Here is an 18,074-nt window from a genome sequence, read left to right as displayed (position 1 = left end):
CATTCCTGCCTTGAATCTTGGCCAAGAGTCCTTCGGAGGAACATAAAACTGTCCATTATCCCTTCTCTCTCCTGTTCTCAACCTCTGGCTTCTGGATCCTTCCTATTGATTCCATAACATACACAAGTCTTTTCCAACAAGAACAAAGCAACACACACACACACGCACACACACATACACACACCCTTACCACGTTATCTCCGCTCACTGTCTCGTGAATGAGACAGTGAGGTCAAGTACTGTACACTGGCTGCCTGGAGCCCACCCACATACAGCAACAGAGAGTTTGGGACCTGACCTTGGCTCCTAGACTGGGGAGTACCCCCCAAGCATCTGCTCTGCCAGGTAAAATCCAAGTTCCTTAGTTTGGAGTGAGAAACTTAGCACAATCTTATTCTACTCTATTTTCCCAGTTTCTCTCCTGTCTTCCTTCCCCACACACATACCCGCACCTAATAACCAACGTACCAATAGAGCTGGCCTTGCCATGTATACAGGCCTCTACAGATGCTAGTCACATTCTAGAATGTTCTTCCTCCTTTCCCACCTGACCAGCCTCAAGAAGCCGACTCAAATGTCATATTCTCATGAGTAAAAAATAAACTGGATTCTAAGTTGCATTTCACTGAGTTTTATCAACTCAGTTGTCATTGTGATAAGATTTTATCATCTCTGATGGGCAGTAATAGATATGTCTCACAAATATGAAATGTGCATAGTAAATTGCTATTAGTCACCACAAATTTCTATGAACCGGCATCCCTAAACCCCGACAGTGCAATTACCATTGACAGCAATGTAGAAGACACAAAAATTGTTTCTCGAATCCATTAAAAGTAAAGTTAGGTTGTATGAAAAAAACAGATGCTTTCTGACCAGACGGGTAGTTGCAACTCATTGCTAGCTGGGCACGCTGCTGCCTAGATAAAGACTACACTTCCCAGCCTTCCTTGCAGCTAGATGTGGCCACATGACTAGGTCCCTGCCCTGGAATGTGAATCAAAGGGTAGGTGCAGCTTCTGTGTTTCCTGCTTAAAAGGAAATTGCCTGCCCTCCTCTTTTGCTCTTCCCCTTTCCCGGGCTGAAGCTTGGATATTGTCATGACCCAGCTTTGACAGTGCAACTAAGGACAACATCCTACGGATGATGACGCACAACGAGATGGGAAGCAGCCAGATCCCCAGCTGACCAGTCTGGACCACTCTGGTTTCTGGTGTGAGAAATAAATAAATTTAATTTTCTTTAAGCCACCGTGTGTGTGTACGTCAGTGTAGATAGATGTCTCTTTAACATAGCAGCTTAGCCCTAAACTGTTTTCCTAGGTGGGGTAGGCAGTGAGCTTCTCCAGAGCAGAGATGAAATCTCTGTTATCTTTTTATTTCCAGGTCCCAGAAAAGCACCTGATAAAAAATCAAGTGTTCAATAAGCCTTTCCTGATTGATTGAATGGGTGCCTGAATTGGTAAGAACGAAAGCCATAAAAAGTGAATTGGATTAAATCTGAAGGGCCTGGGGTGTCCTGGATAGGAATTTGGAATTTGGACTTTACACTGCCCACATTAAGGCTCCATGGAAAGTTTTCAAGTAGAGAGAATGAACTTTGCGTTTTCTGGCTGCTCAGAATCGTGTTAGCTGGCGACGCCTGCTGGCCATTTGGAACACTGCAGCCTAGCGCAGGCTGTGACTCCAGGGAAGAAGAGATGAAGCAGTTGTTAAATACTGAAAGTTACAAATTAGAGGGCTAACACCTTGTGATAAATAACCCTTTGGAACTACTCTGGACCATTCAGTGTGATGGGTGCTGTAGTGGGGATGGAGCAAACTTTAGACATGGTTCCTGGTGTGGAAATTTTAGGTTTCTTTTTTTAGCGTTTCTGTCCCTTGCTCTTAAGTTTATAAAAAATGCCTCTTCAACAGCTGGCCCAGCTGACACAACAGCTGGCCCAGACAGAGCAACACCTGAACAGTCTGATGGCCCAGGTGGACCCCCGTTTTGAGCGTGTGACTACCCTGGCTGGAGCCCAGCAGGAGTTTCTGCACATTGAATCTGCAGAGCGAGCACCAGCTGCTAGAAGAGAGCAAGACAAAACAAGGGTGTGGAAGTTCCGGAGCCAGAGGCCAGCATACCCTTTCCTAAGGTCTTATGTATAGAGGAGGGCGAGGAAGGGGCTGGTGACAGTCAGACCCCAGAGGACCCCCTAACCTGGAGCACAGGGACAAGAAACCTAGCAACACCCAGGGAAATGGTGTGGGGGGCTAAGGAGCAAATGCAGGAAGGCGGCAGCAAGGGCCCCGTCACAGCCCCCAACTGGGAAGGAGGGACAACAGCTGAGGTTTAGTAAAACAATCTGTTCTTATGGAAAAAAAAAAAAAAAAAGCCTCTTGCACCCTCTGCTTCCTTCTGTAATTCTTTCTTGTCCATTTGCATCGACTTACGCTTTTCTCATTTCTACCAAAGGAGTAAGTTATTTGAGCCAACTTGTGATTTTGATTTTTTAAAAAAAGAACCACAACCAAACCAAAAACCGCACACTGTGTGCACCGCAACGAAGAGCAGCCCCGCTCACCGCAACTAGAGGAAGCCCGTGCGCAGCAGCGGAGACCCAACGCGGCCAAAACAAGCAAGCAAACAAGACCCCCCACTGTCATAAGAGATGAGCCATTTTCTCGGATGAGACGGTACACCGAGGTCTTTGGCTGGACCCGCTGGGGAGATTTTTCTCTGTTCTCAGTGTCGAGAGAATATGTTCTATTCCTAAAAACCAGTTAGATTGCACCTAAAGACGCTGTGCAGTCCCTGCAATGATCCTTTGCCCTTTAACTTTGGCCTCCGGAAAGAGACTTAGAGAAACTTTCTGGCCCCCTTTTAGCAACTGGATAAGACTGTGCTTTTCTCTGTGCCAATATCATACCTGAGTTTTAAAAATCTTCTTTACGTTTTTGTAAGCCACTACAGATCTCTAACACAACATATGACTAACCATCCGAATGACTGGCCCAGATAAAAAGCGTCTAGGAAACCACAGGACCGGAGAGGTGAAGGAGGAGGGCCTTAGGAGAGGGTCTGTACCTGGAGGGGCGGGGGGAGGAGGGCAAGGTTAAGCCTTGAAGGGAAGATGGTACATGGTAGGCTCTCTCCATTCCTAGCAATTCTCCCACCCTTTCCTTATAACTCTTGTCCTGGCTACTGCAGATGACAAAAGAGCCGGTTTCTGAGATGATTTTTAAAATACTTGATGAACTGGTAACTAGCCACTCCCATCCTCCGCCCTGAGTGGGCAGGTCTAAACGGGGCACCTGCGTCCTCCCCAGGTTGCCATCCGGACGCCCAGCAGTACTGGAAGCAAGAGGGTGGCCTTCCCTGAGCGGACTGTGCAGAGCTGCTTTTTGTGGGTTGTTGTTTTTTTTTTTTTTTTGCGTCGGGGGAACTCATGTGGGAGTTAAGTGAATTAAGTTACAAATAGCAGGCGGCTCCAGCAGAAAGGGGCCTTAGTTTTCTGCCAGCAAAGTGTTGCAATCTGTTTTGATGGCCGTGCATCTCTGTGCACGGAAAAGGTGCTTTTCCTTGCTTCCAGCTGCTAGAAAAAGGAGGGGAAGGAGCTGTCGGCCCTCGTTCCCGAGGCCAGGCTTTCAGACCTGGGCGGGAAGCAAGGCCAGGATAAGTCCTCCAGGTCTATGTCCCGCTCCTTTTGCGTCCTCCCAGACCGTTCCTGGGCCGGGCTCGCTGGGGTCCGAGGCTGCCCCACCGGCTCGGCCAGGCCTTCAGCTCATCACTGGCTCTGTGACCCCAACACCGGGCCACATCCCTCACCTCCCTCCCCACGGCGGCGAGAGGCTCCCCACTTCGCGCTGGCAGCCCCCTGATGCAGAAGACTGGCAGAATCGACTCTAAAGATTCAGAGTGACCGGTAATGAGAACAATGGACTTCTGCCTAGAGCAAAGTGTCTATCTCTGCCCTGAGGCCTAGCGAGCAGTGGGGCTGGGGGCTTGGGGTCGGGGAGGAGGCCCCTTGAGCCTTCCAAGGGCTCAGAGCAATGAGGCTGCAGAGCTGAGAGGGCTGTGGATTTGCATCTGAAGCTAGCATTGCCCCGGGTGGGCCTCCGTAGCCCCTAGCTACCTCACCCCGATGGACACTCAGAGGGTCGGGAAGGTGTAGGAGAGAATCAGGCCTGAGTGGGGGGCTTCTGGGTCCGGGCCTGGCGAGCAACCACTACTCCTCTCCTGAAGTCCTTACCCACATTAACTCCGAGGTAATAAACGTGTATCGTGTTAAGACAGTTTCGAAGTTACACGGCAGTTGATGACCAACACGTAAAATGAAGCTGGGACCTTCAGAGGACACGAAGGTGCCTCTCGGCAGGTGTGGCCCGCCTTCCTGTGGCGAACCACAGGAACTTTCTCTCCTGTCCACAAACCTCCCTCTGCCTCCGCATTTTCATTCACAGCAGCCCAGGGAGAGACTGAGATGTATTTCCTCCTGCCATTCTGACCCCATAGTTGTAGGAAAAGTCATCAAGCTCCTTCAAGACTCTGCTCTCCAGCACCACCCCTACCCCAGCCCTTCAGGAGGAATTTATTCCTCACCACACACCCACCTCAGGACCTCCTGGCAGCTCCTAGCCCCATAAAGACAGTTACTCCCTGGACCCCTGAGAGGTCCCCAGGTCTCGCACATTGAAAAGTTGTTGACAACATCCCGCTCACATTTTCCCCGCCAACCTTGAGCCTCAGCCTCTTATCTGAGGAGAATCTCTCCATCAGCAATCAGTTTTTTACGGCAGATACAACACCACTCTTTTAAAGGAGGTTTTATAAAAATATTTTCTGTATGAGAGTAATATAAGCTCAATTTCGAAAAAGTGGAGAATCCATAGAGCGATCACGGTTAAGGTGTGCGTGTGCTGTCAAAGCAAATTCACTATAAATAATGTATAAGAAACGAAGTGCTGAAGTAATTTATCTTGTTGTAGCCAAAGCTTTGAAATGAAACTGGTTTGCAACCTGGAGGCTTTGTGTATTGATATTTAAGGCATATTCTGGCAGACAGCTACTTATATCTTCCAGAAAAATAATGGATGCAGATATAAGGGAGGAAAGGGATTTTTGTGGGCCTCTTTCTGTCTGACCAGAGAGAAATGGCCACCAGGTGGGGAGGATGGTGGAGAAAGGAAATGACACAAAACACCTGTGTTTCAATTAGAACTTTGCTCAATGCCTGACACCTGTGATCTCTGTGGATCTCTCTCCCCCCCCACCAAATACCTCACTGCCCCTCACAGCGAGAGCCACTGTCCCTTCCCCCCACTCGAGTGCCAGAGCTCTGCCCATACCCGTGGCCCTCTGAGGCCACAGCTTCCTGTAATTAGTTTGCAAGCACTGCCGTAACAAACACCAGCACCTGGGTGGTTAAAACAACAGAAATTTACTCTCTTACCGTTGCGGAGACTAGAAGTCCCAAATGAAGGTGTCAGCAGGGTTCGTTCCTTCATGGGGGCTCCGGGAAGCATCTGTCCCAGGCCTCACTCCCAGCGGCTGCCAGCAGTCCCTGGCGTTCCTTGGCTTGTAGACGCATCCCTCCAATCTGTCTCCGCCCTCACGTGGCATTCTCCTCTCTGTGTATCTCTTTGTCTTCACGTGCCTTTCTTATAAGGACGACAGCGATTGGATTTAGGGCACACCTGATTCTAGTATGACCTCATCTTACCGAATTGCATCTGCAAAGACCCTGCTTTGAAATGAGGTCTTGTTCTGGGGTTCCAGGTGGATCTGAATTTGGGAGGGATGCTATTCAATCCCGTACATTAATGCCCAAACAGTCCACATTATAGTCATCAGCCATGACAGTGCCTGGGTTATCCCCAGTGGATTATAAATTGTGAGAAATAAAGGCAAAAGAAGAGATTGTGAAAAAGAAAGTCTTGAAACCCGAACTCTGCTGAAACATGTTGGACTAAACAAGTTTTCTGAAGGTCCCAGGAGAGTCTGGATGAAGATTTTGCTGTCTTCCTTGTTGCTTGGAGAAAGCAGGGAGCAGTTCTTTGCAGGAGGAAACTCTAAAACATGGGTAATGAAAGCAAATCTCCTGGAAACATAAGGGCTGGATCACAGCTACCTTAGGCAAGAAAACAGTGCAATGAATGTCACACAACCTATAAATTTGTCTTTAAGAAGAGTTCTTAAGGACATGGGAAAATGCTCATGCTGTAACGCTAAACAACAGAGCCAGGATTCAGAACTGCACTGCGGCGTGAGCTCGACTGTGCAATAAAGAGGAAGTACTTCCAGAAAATAAGGCTGGTGCCAACCGTGAGGTGAGGAGATGGAAGCAGGGAGCTATTGCCTTTTGTTTTACACACTTCCATGTTGTCCGAATTTTTTTTCCCAAAACATGGATGAAAATGATCAAAAGGTACAGACTTCCAGCTATATGATAAATAAGTACTAGAGATGTAATATAGCGTATGACTAATATAATTAACCCTGCTGTATGTTATATATGAAAGTTGTTCTATATGAACATTGTTAGGAGAGTACATCCTGAGTTCTCATCACAAGGAAAAAACTTTTTCTTTTGTATCTATATGAGTTGATGGATGTTCACTAAACTTACTGTGATAACTATTTCATGACATATGTAAGTCAAATCATTATGCTGTACACCTTAAACTTTTATAGTGCTGAATGTCAATTATATCTCAGTAAAACTGGAAGAAAAAATAAACTTTAAGTTTGAAAATAGGTTCAGATTTACAGAAAAGCTACAAAGATAATGAAGAGAGTTCCCATATGTCAAGTACCCAGTTTCCTCTATTGTTAGCTTATTTGTCACAATTAACCATTTTTATTAATGAACGTCCATTCCTTTATGGGATCTTTAAAGTTTTTAATCTAATGTCATTTTCCTTTTCCAGGAGCCCATCCAGGACACCGCATTATGTTTAATGATCGTGTCTCCCTAGGCTCCTCTAGACTGTTAGGCTAGGCTTTCCTTGTTTTTGATGATCTTGACAGTTTTGAGGAGTCTCGGTCAGATATTCTGTAGAGTATCCCTCAGTTTGGGTTTGTCTGAAGTCTACCCTCATGACTAGACTGAGATTATGAATTTTGGGGGAAAAGACCACAAAAGTTAAGTGCCATTCTCATCACATCATATCAAGAGATATATTACTTTAAAAAAAAGTATTTTTTTATTTATATAAAAATAAAATAAAATAAATAAAATATTTATTTATTTTATTTATATATATTTTAAAATTTATATAAAAATGAAATAAAATAAATTGTTTTTATTTATTTTTAATTTATTTTTTAATTTTTATTTTATTTTTTAATTTATTATTTGTTGCTTCATTTTTATTTTGGCTGTCCCACACGGCTTGCAGGATCTTCGTTCCCTGACCAAGGACTGAACCTGGGCCACGGCAGTGAGAGTGCCCAATCCTAACCACTAGACTGCCAGGGAAGTCCCTGTATTACTTTCTGAATGAAACATACAATAAAATATATTTTAAATAAGGATTATGCTAGAAAAATAGCGGTGTCTGAGTGTAGATCATGAGGGTTTTCTTAATATCTTTCTTTATAGTTCTCTATAAGAAGCATAAAATATATTTTATAATTAGAAAAAGGACAACAACAACAACAAATCCAACTGTAAATACACAGGAAGGGCGGCAGAGGTGCTTGGCTGTGAGGACAGGGTTAGGGAGCAGGAGTCGGGCCCGGGTCTGGTGCGGGAACAGTGTCAGCGTGATGGGGAACACGCCAGGCCTGGCTGCTGGGAGCAGTCAAGATTACTAATGGCAGGACAGACAGTAACAGCAACAAAAGGAGAGCGAGGTCCAGGGCTGGGAAGACAGCGCTAATGAGAACACTGAGAAACATTCCAGGCAAAAGGGTCACCCAAAAATGTAAGCAAGCCTAGAGCCAAGTTTAGTTATAGCCAAATAAGTCTCGCAGGATTCAGGGGTGCCGGCAGCTGGGTGAACGCTCGGGCACCTCTGCGTCTCTGAATCCGGCAACGCAATGCTTTGTGTAAATACTGACTTTTTAGGGAAGACAGAGAGGAGCCTCTTTCTTTTTCCACTGCAGGGATTAAGAAAAGTTTATTGATTTTTAAACAGGCTGTTTCTAATCTGGGCTTATTTTAGATCTAATAAGACTGTTATCATTTTTTAATTGGGTACAGGGAAGGGAATTCAACGTCAATCTGTGGGTAAAGTATTTTTAATTGCTTTGGAAGAGTTACATTAAAACTGAGATTGTAGGTCACACGCGAGTCCCAGGGCACTGGTCCCACAAGGATATTCTACTGGAAGCAGTACGTCGCCCCTGCTCTCAGCCCACCATTAAAATGGCTGGGCAGACGAGCTGGCAACCTTTGAAAGAGGCAACCTTTCAGTTATGCTGGGCAAACTTCTATTCCTCCTTCCAAGACCCAAGTCAAGTGTTGTATGACATCTTCTCAAATTCTCTCAGGCATCAAAATCTCTCTGAGGTGATAAAAATCACCTCCCTTTCTACCTCACAGGTTATTCTAAGGAATGAGCGAGCCCAGTTTTTATGGAAGTGCTTTGGAGTCTGCAAGGCACCATGTAAATGATGGATGATGTTATTATAAAGTATCTGCAGGGAATGCCCTGGCGGTCCCGTGGTTCGGACTCTGCGCTCTCACTGCCGAGGGCCCGGGTTCAATCCCTGGTTGGGGAACTAAGATCCCACAAGCTGTGAGGCACAGCCAAAATAAATAAATAAAAAATTTTTTAATAAAAAAAAATAAAAATATCTGCGAGTTAATGGTATGTGCCTGTCAGCGGGCTAGGTAGCTGTACCTTGGTGCAAAGACGCTTCTGGGAGGAAAAAAGTCGACCAACGTTGACGATGGATAATTCAACCTATTTAAATTCGGCAGGACATGTAGCTTGCATCCCATATTCCTGACTCTTTCTCCACCAGCTGCTCAGAGCTGGGACCGCTGGCTTCACTGATGCTCACCCCTCAGTGCAGGTTCCTTTGGCGCTCAGGCAGGAAAGGATTACAGAGCTTAAGCACCACCCCCCATACCTGTGGGTTTAGGGACCCTGGACCCCCAGCTGACCCCTGGGCTCACATCGTGGTCCCAGCTGTGCTTGGCGGCCAATCCCATGGGGTGTCCAGAGCCTCAGAGAAGCCCAGGGCTTTATCACCACTGGACAGGGCATCTGTGTGGCTCCAGTTGTAATTCTGGACAGGGCATCTAAGATCCAGACTCAGGACCGCCTGATCCCTGGATGTCCTGGGCTGCTTCCCCCTCTCCAGGTGGGAACTTGCTGCTACCACGGACCTAAATGAGGTTTGAGACCCGAGACTCTGTCAGTGGCCGGACGTGCCTTCCCTGTCCTGTTCCACGTGGCGGGCTGAGCTGGACCCCCCTCCTCCCCACCTGCCCTGTTTTGCCAAGGAAGCGCCCTGCTTAGTGCCGGTCTTAGGTTTTAACAAGTTTCTTAACTAATTTGTTGTTTGTCTCTACATATATTCAGGTGTGATCATCTCATTATGATCTCCCATTATACCTCTCCAAACTGCCAAACCTCTACCAATATTTGAATAGTGTCCTGCTCTAATTTAGAATCCCTGCTCTCATTTCAAATATACTGAGGACCCACATAACAATAACAACCACAACAATCAAATAGCGACTGTTTATAGCGCACATCCTATGTGCCTGGCACCAAGCTGAGTGCTGGACCCTCCCTGTGAGGTGTGTCATCGTCTCTTTACAGGTGAGGACCCTGAGCCCCAGGGTGGACAGCTGGTGGGTGACAGAATTGGGATTCCACCCAGAGCTGTGTGGTCCCAAAGCCTGTGCTCGTGGCCGTGATGTGACACAGGTGAGCAGACGACTCAGGTGCATAGACTGCATGGAATGGATAGAAACACAGCCGAGTTCCTGCAATGGACATAGGTTGTGGTACGTACTTTTGAAGGTTTTATTACATTTCCAAGTTACACGTTATTTTTTTCCTCTGGCAAATCCAAAGGGCCCACACGTCCATCCTATCCTGTCTTCTCCTCCAGCGCTTTGCCATTCATATCCAAAGCATCCTGCTAGGAGCTGTGGGAAACAGAAAGAGAAATCAGATGTAGCTTCCGCGTTCAAAAGGTTTTAATATAGGAGATAAATGGGAAACGACATGAGAGCTGAATGAAGCTTTAAGTCAGTCTCTTTTCTGTTTCCTTTCGGCTACCTAGAAATGGCTCGATTTCTTCTGTGGAATATCTCAAATTGGAGAAAGGCCTTGAATTCAACAGCGAATGGCTGAGTTTTAGGAGTCCAATTTTTATGTGTGCTTTAAGGGGCAAGGATAAGACTTGAAGGGTGAGGGTATGTGATACTGTCCATTGCTGTGAAAGGTTGCAGTCTGCCCAGGGATTCGGAGAGGGGAATCAATTTTACATTCGGTCACCCTGGAAGCCATTCCGTTTCCCAGTCCCTCCAGCCTGCCTTGAATTATGGTTGGGTTCAGTTAGCAAAGCTTTATTGACGGCCCACTCTGAACCAGATAGAGCGTGGGGAAAGCAGGGTGCTAAAGTTGCGAAGGACATGGTCTTTGACCCGGAAGGGTTTATCATCGAGATAGGAGGACAGATTTGTCAGTAAAAGCTGGTCAGTTCAGTGACAGAGGTTGGGTGCTAGGAGAGCCCGGGGAAGGGATTTAGCCCAGTCTTACAGTATGGTGCAGTATGGGGTGTGTGTGTGTATCTCTGTGTGTGTCTATATGTGTGTCTGAGAGTGTCTATATGCGTGTCTGAGTGTGTCTGTGTGTGTCGATGTTGTAAAAATTAATAAATAGAAACCTCAATTTCTTTTATTTCCTTTTTTTTTTTGGCGGCACTGTGTGCCATGTGGGATCATAGTTCCCGGACCAGGGAGCTAACCCGTGCCCCCTGCAGTGGAAGCTTGGAGTCTTAACCACTGAGCCGCCAGGGAAGTCCCCCTCAATTTATTTTAAATGGAGTTGGGAGACCAGAAAGGGGAGATCTCAGGGCCTGTGATGACAGCCGAGCCCACCAGGAAGAAGAAAGACTCCTTTCCTGGTTAGCACTCAGCCAATGAAAAGCCATAGACTCTTTGTTTACTGTAGCTCCCCAACTTCTCTCCTCCCTGCCCCATAAAAGCAATCTCCTTCCCTTGCCCCTGGCTCACCATGGCTGCAGACCCCAAACTGCAATTGCTGGGGAGCAAGAAATTTTCCTCTGCCCCTCTAGGTTCTTCTGGCTGGTCTAAGAATTAAATGCACATGAGACAGATTAACAAGAGAAAATCAAACAGAAGTCCAGTAACATGTATACATGGGAGAGACCCAGGAAAACTGAGTAACTCATGAAAATGACCCAAGCCCTCACCTTAAGTACCATCTTCAGCTAAAGACAAAAAAGGATGTTGAAAAAAAAAAAAAAAAAGGATGTTGGGGCTAGTGGTTTGGGACTTCAAAGGGGAGGAAGGCAATGCACATGGAGATGGAAAAGCAAATGTTTAGTAAATAAATGTTTGCTGGGCCTGCAGAGACAGTGGGACCCAGCGTGGACTCGGGTCTCTAGGCATTTCCCCCACCACTCCAGCCCGTGCTCTCTGCTGATGTCTCCGGTGACAGCTCTGTTCAGGGAACAGGCCCGCTATGCAAACTCCTTTAGGCAGTTAGGGAGAAGGTCAAGGATTCTGAGTTTTGGGGCCCTTGACTGTTCTCAGCTTGAAATAATCTGCCTGACAAAGAGGCATTTTGGGGTGGTGTCTTGCTCCCCTCCACAATTCTTTGCTGATCCCAAATAAACCCATCTTTGTTGGAGAAATATCTGGCACTCTATTTGTTTTAGGTCAACAGTGTATATACGTCTTCCTTGAAGACAAGACACCTGACCTAAATCTTGAAAGGGAGATTCCAAGCAAAGAGAAGGGCAGAGCCAGTCAGTACACAGAGGCAACAGCTGACTTGCCGAGACCCATCAACAGGGATGGGAGGTGAAGAGGGGCAGGGATTACGACTGGGAAGCACGTGGGTTAATCCTGTAATAGCAGAGGGCCCTGGGAAGCAAGGGAGAGACAAGGTTACATTAGCCCCTTGGAGACACTGCTCTGGTGGCAGCCTGGTGACCAGAGTGATGGCGGGCACGGGTGGCGGTGGGACACTGAGCTTAGTCACCAGGGAAAGCAGTCCAGGAGAGAGGCAACCAGAGCCCAGATTCCAGCAGGGGCGAAAGCGATGGAGAGAAGGTGCCACATTATCCTGCTGTCCCACAAGCCAAATGACATTTCCATCTCTTCCTCACTGGCCTCTCTGCCCCCTCCAGCCCTTCCCCAGCCTTCCATGGCTTTCCGTGATCCAGCCTCTGCCAGGCTCCCCTTAAACAGTGGGGAAGCCGGCAGTCGGGGAGGCGAAGAGACCGATCAGAGAGGGGGCAGAGCAGAGTCAGCCCAGCCTGCCCACCCCCAGAGTCCTTATCTGATCATCACATAGTGTCATTTGCTCTTTGCAGTTTATTAAGTCCATTACTTCTCTATCGGTCTAATAGAATTGTACACCTAGACACATATGAGGAGTTCTTATGCTGTTACGGGGATAGGGGTTCTAACCCTGGGAGTTTTTACAGCACCGGTACCTTTTAATGGAAACAAATTTTCCTTCTTCCTCCTTTCATTGCCCTCCCCTGCCATGCTCCGGGTTATCCAGGTAAAGACTGACCCCTCCCAGGGGGGGCTGGTGTCTGTTACCTCCCGAACAGGCTTCCATGGTGAGAGTTTCCTCATAAGAGCTTGTTCTTTGCTTCTAGGAATCTCTTCAATAAATACCCAGCAGATTAGATTCTCATGTAAACAGTATCTGTTGTGAGGACAGGAGAGAATGACAATGTAGTGAGGCTGTTAGGAAACCGATCTGTGACTCCAGCTTTCTTTTTCTGGTGGAAGCAAAGGCAGCAGGCATTTTTGAGCGCCTGGCCCGTTGAAGCATCGCACTTGGGAGTCGGGTAGGTAGTGAGTGAGGAAGGGGACAGCCCTGAGCTCCAGGAGGTAGGTCCACGGGCCCATGGAGCTGTTGACTCTGCCCAAGGGACTGGGGGTGCTTGTGATGAACGGGGTTTTTCAATGGTGAGTGGGTGTTTGACAGGCAGAGACAAGAGCATTCCGAGCTGAGGAGACAGTGTGACTAACGGCATGCAGGGGGGTGGGGTGCTGGGGCCGGGAGACACGGCGTGTGGCTGGAGACTGGAAGTCATCGAACATGTGGAGGCATGGTGGATTCTGTGTTTTGGGAAGATAACTAGAGACGGGAGAGTGATGAAAAGCAATCTGGAAGCCGTTACAGGATGAAGGTGATGAAGCCTGCTTCAGGCGGTGGGTGGGACGGAGAGAAAGGGACAGTGTCTCCAAATACTTAGGAGATAGGATTGAGCTGAGCTGGCTGGTGACTGTGTAGGAAGGAATAACGCATGACAGAAAGTTTGCTAGTTTGGGAGAACAGGTCCTTAAAGCCATGCACTTGGATACCTGAGAAGAGGTAATGCTTTCATAAACTGGTATCATCTCAGGTGACTCTAAGGATGCAGTTGCCTGGGGATTTGGCAGAAGCTACAAGGAGGAGCTACAGGAGGCACATGAAGAAAGGCTTGCTCTTCATGCCCAGATGGAATCTGCTAGTTTTCCTAACGTCTGCAATAGTGCCACTGGTGGCAGCCACTGTATAAACTGGGACGGAATCAAGTGGGACTCACTCCAGACCACCCACATGAGGCACCTCTGGGAGGCTGGTCAGGTGGAAGCACACGGTGAATGCAGGGCTAGGAGGCCATCGGGTGGTGCTCTCTAGAAGACGGCCGGAGCTTGGATATCAGGTGATATAGCCAGGTTGGAAATCCAGGCCACAATTAGCAGGCTGGAGGCAGCTGAAGCCAGGGGCATGGGTGAGATGACTCACAGAGGGCCCCGGATGGAGCAGTCGAGGAGGAGGTGCCAGTGGAAACGGGTATGAAGAGGACGAGGAGAGGGCAGAGGCTGGGAGTCTGCTGTGGGACGGACTGGGCTGGCTAAAGGGCAAGTAAAACCAGTGAAGCCAGTGAGGGGAGGCTGGCAGAGCGGGAGCAAGGGGAATGGGGCGGGAGGGGTGGGGAGGAGGGCGGGGGACGGGGTGTCAGCCCTAGCAACCTGGACTGTCGTGCCCCGACCCGTGTACTAACTCCTCTGCATCCAGGCCCAGATTAGTTTTCTCCGGGCCCATCCTTCACGGCTCTAAGGGAGGCCACCATCTTGACCTTTGGGGGCTCAAGCCTCTGGGATCAGAGGTAAAACAAGGAGGGTCTTAGAACCTCCCTTCACTCATCTCTCGGATAAGAGCTTCTGGACTACTGGGCCAACGCCACTCTTCCTTGCTTTGCACTGAAAAAAACAAAAAAATCAGCGTAGATAGCATGTAGCGATATTTCTGAGCGTGGCTTTTATCTTGGGGTAGGAACATTCCAGGAGAAAAGCAAGAAAAAACTTCTTAAGAATCTGTCGATTGTAAGCTGAGAGATTGGGTGTTGGGCTGATTGATGGAGGTCCCGCCGCTCAGCAGTCAGGGGAAAAAGGCTCTCCCCTCGCTCTCTGAAGACCAGCGTGGCATGTTCTAATCCTGGCCGCCAGCTGCTGCCCTCATGGTTAAGCACCTCTAACATCTACCATGTGTCAGCTGGAAATTTTACTTAAAGAAACAAACAACAATCCTAATAGTGAAATAGGGTTTGTGTATTTAGGCTCACATCACAGGTGGAATCATGTTCTATAAATGCAAACAAACTTTTTAAAATACATGTATGAAGTTTGATAATCATCTCTGAAGATTTTTAGTGTGGGGATGTGATGGGACAGGGTTGGAGAATTTAACAATGATGTAAAGACTCTACAAGTCAAATTGTTCTTTTACTTTCTCCGCTTTGCATAATCACAGTGTAAACAACACATATATTAGTATTAATGCTTATTCCTTTGGTTAAATAAAAATTCCAATAGACAGGAGGTAGCTTTTAGAGGTTCTTAACTGTGAACGAAGCGAGATAGGGTAGTTTTTCGCCTGAGATAAATCCAAGAAAATTACATTCACCTTGGTGGGTTGGGACCAAATGCAGGTTTTTTGAGAAAAAGTAAAGAGACATTGAACCCACAAATTTTCTTTTCAGGAAATTAGTATTTTCTATTTGATTAATGATGGAAATTGACCATGTCTACATTGCCTCCTTTCTCTTCTTATCAATTCAGAAAATAGAATATATTCCATCTGCTGTCCCTCCTCTCACCTCCGATCTTCTTAATCTCATTAAGACAGAATTGCTAAATAATAATAGCTGATGACAGTTTCTGATCAGATGAGGAGAGGTGGATGACCATAGAGATGAAGGGGCATCAGGCAGGTCTGACTGAAGCAGGAGGCTGCATATGTGGTGAAATCTAGGGGGTCTCATTTTGACAATTTTATTTGACAACTCATTCTCTTCTTTAAATGCCGTGGGGTTCTTTTGTTTTGTTTTTCTGGACTGAACTGGAAACCATTAGGGTCATTTTTGTTTGGAGGTTGTTTGGTTCTCATTCATTTACTTACTGAGCGTGGACCATGCACTGTGCTAGATACCTGGGGAAAGGTAATGCTTTTATAAACCTCCTTCTGGTATCATCTCAGGTGAAACAAGATGGACTCACCTAAGGATATGGCAGAAGGCAAAAAGGAAGAGCTATAGGAGGGCATATGAAGAGAGACTTGGCCTTTGTGCCCAGGTGGAATCCGCTAGTTTTCCTAATGTCTGCAATGGTGCCACTGGTGCCAGCCACCGTCTGCTGTATAAAGTGCGACACTCACTCCAGACCCCAACATGAGGCATTTCTGGGAGACTCGCAGGGACTGCACTAGGGCCGTTGGCTATACAAGTTGGTTCTCGAGGGCAGCATCTCAGATCCAGATGACAGATAACAGAAAAATCCTGTTTGGTTCGATTCTGTGTCTCTCTGACCTGCACTAGAAATATTTTTTGAGAGTCTTATTATAGTTGAAACCTTCCATTATATGTGATGGGAACAATGGAACTTACTCCTTTTTCTTATTTGTCATGGCTATCAAGAATCACAGAGATGTTTTGCAGACCAAAATATTGGGGACCTTATTGCCTCCAAATTTTCCAGTCAGAGATGGAAGAGCTAAACGTATGGGAAAAGGACATTCCTAGTTTAATCTTTTTTTTTTTTTTTCGGCCGTGCTGCTTGGCTGGTGGAAAATTAGTTCCCCGGCCAAGGATCAAACTCGTGCTCCCTGCAGGGAAGCACGGAGTTCCAACCACTGGACTGCCAGGGAGTTCCCAATCATTCTTTTTTAATTGCTGAAATGCAAGGCTCAGATGATCCTGAGTTAGAAGAGCGAGCTTGGTGCTGCACTGTACCAGAAGATTCCAATCCAATGGCATCTTGTTCCAAAATTATTTTAAAGCCTTAAAAATGAATGTAGCTGCAACTTCATGAGATGAAATAAAATGGGTATTTGAGAAATGTAATACTGGTTATGAATTATAATAATACTGGCTATGACTTATTAGCCCTTATCATGTTCCAGGTTTCCTGCTAACTGCCTTGTATACTTGCTCTTGAAGCCAAGTCTGACCAGCAGTCACAGTGGTTAGCTAGTTCTCGGGGTTAGGATGTCTGCTTCGCCTCATTTTCCCACTTGCTCTGTTCATGTCTACTTTGTTAATCTTTTTTTTTTTTTTTGGCTACGTTGGGTCTTCATTGCTGCACACGGGCTTTCTCTAGTTGTGGCGAGTGGGGGCTACTCTTCGTTGTGGCACGTGGGCGTCTTATTGCGGTGGCTTCTGTTGCGGAGCACGGGCTCTAGGCACGCGGGCTTCAGTAGTTGTGGTACACGGGCTCAGTAGTTGTGGCTTGTGGGCTCTAGAGCACAGGCTCAGTAGTTGTGGTGCATGGGATTAGTTGCTCCGCGGCATGTGGGATCTTCCTGGACCAGGGCTCGAACCCGTGTCCCCTGCATTAGCAGGCAGATTCTCAACCACTGCGCCACCAGGGAAGCCCCCCTACTTTGTTAATCTTAATGTGTACACTTTCTTTACCTTAACCCACTTCAAATTTCTTTTGGAAAAAGGCAGCATTCTGATGAATGAAATACATATTTGGAATGATTTTTTTTTTTTTTAATTTTGTGGTACGCGGGCCTCTCACTGTTGTGGCCTCTCCCGTTGCAGAGCACAGGCTCCGGACGCGCAGGCTCAGCGGCCATGGCTCACGGGCCCAGCCGCTCCGCATTATGTGGGATCTTCCCGGACCGGGGCACAAACCCGTGTCCCCTGCATCGGCAGGCGGACTCTCAACCACTGCGCCACCAGGGAAGCCCTGGAATGATTTTTTAGAGAGTGATTGATTGTGAAGGCTTTAGTTTGTCTCAACTTCTAGAGAATCTATGGTTTACCTGAAAGACAACAGCCATTCTTGTTAAACTATTCTGCTCACGTTTACTTTGTAAGACAGCGGTATTTTACGCAAAGTTGGAAAGCCCTGAGTTGGGCTCTGCAGGGGCAAAGGCCTTTCCTCTGTTACCAAGTACAGAATATGGTCCCCAGCTTAGTTTGACTTACAATTTTTCGACTTCAGGATGGCGAGAAAGTGATAGGCAGTGAGCAGAAACCATACTTCGATTTTGAAGTTTAATCTTTTCCTGGGCTGGCGGCATGCTCTCCAGTGACACTGGGCAGTGGCAGCGAGTCTCAGCTTCGGGTCAGCCCTGCGATCGTGAGGGTAAACAATCAATACACTGACGGTCATTCTGGACCCAGACAACCATCCTGTTTTCCACTTTCAGTACAGTATTCAATAAATGACATGAGATATTCAACACTTTATTATAAAGTAGGCTTTGTGTTAGATGACTTTGCCCAACAGTAAGCCAATGTAAGTGTTCTGAGCATGTTTAATGTAGGCCAGGCAAAGCTATGATGTTCTGTAGGTTAGGTGTATTAAATGCATTTTCAACTTACGGTATTTTCAACTTATGATAGGTGTATCAGGAGGTAAC

At 47.0% G+C, this 18,074-nt stretch overlaps 1 long non-coding RNA gene across 1 annotated transcript; it reads right to left on the bottom strand.

Annotated features, from left to right (window-relative positions):
• Nucleotides 1–8,791: 8,791 nt before the first annotated feature.
• Nucleotides 8,792–17,198, bottom strand: LOC149744440 (uncharacterized). The gene is made up of 3 exons (XR_016391162.1): nt 12,749–17,198; nt 11,186–11,262; nt 8,792–10,093 (listed from the first exon to the last, which is right to left on the bottom strand). It is a non-coding gene; the product is annotated as an uncharacterized LOC149744440 (long non-coding RNA).
• Between the last annotated feature and the right edge of the window lie 876 nt (nt 17,199–18,074).

This window comes from Delphinapterus leucas, chromosome 21 (genome assembly GCF_059928025.1).
Source record: "Delphinapterus leucas isolate spDelLeu-1000000601 "Yukka" chromosome 21, BTC_Dleu_Yukka2, whole genome shotgun sequence".
NCBI classification, from domain to species: domain Eukaryota; kingdom Metazoa; phylum Chordata; class Mammalia; order Artiodactyla; family Monodontidae; genus Delphinapterus; species Delphinapterus leucas.
This window is presented reverse-complemented; position numbering and strand designations above follow the sequence as displayed.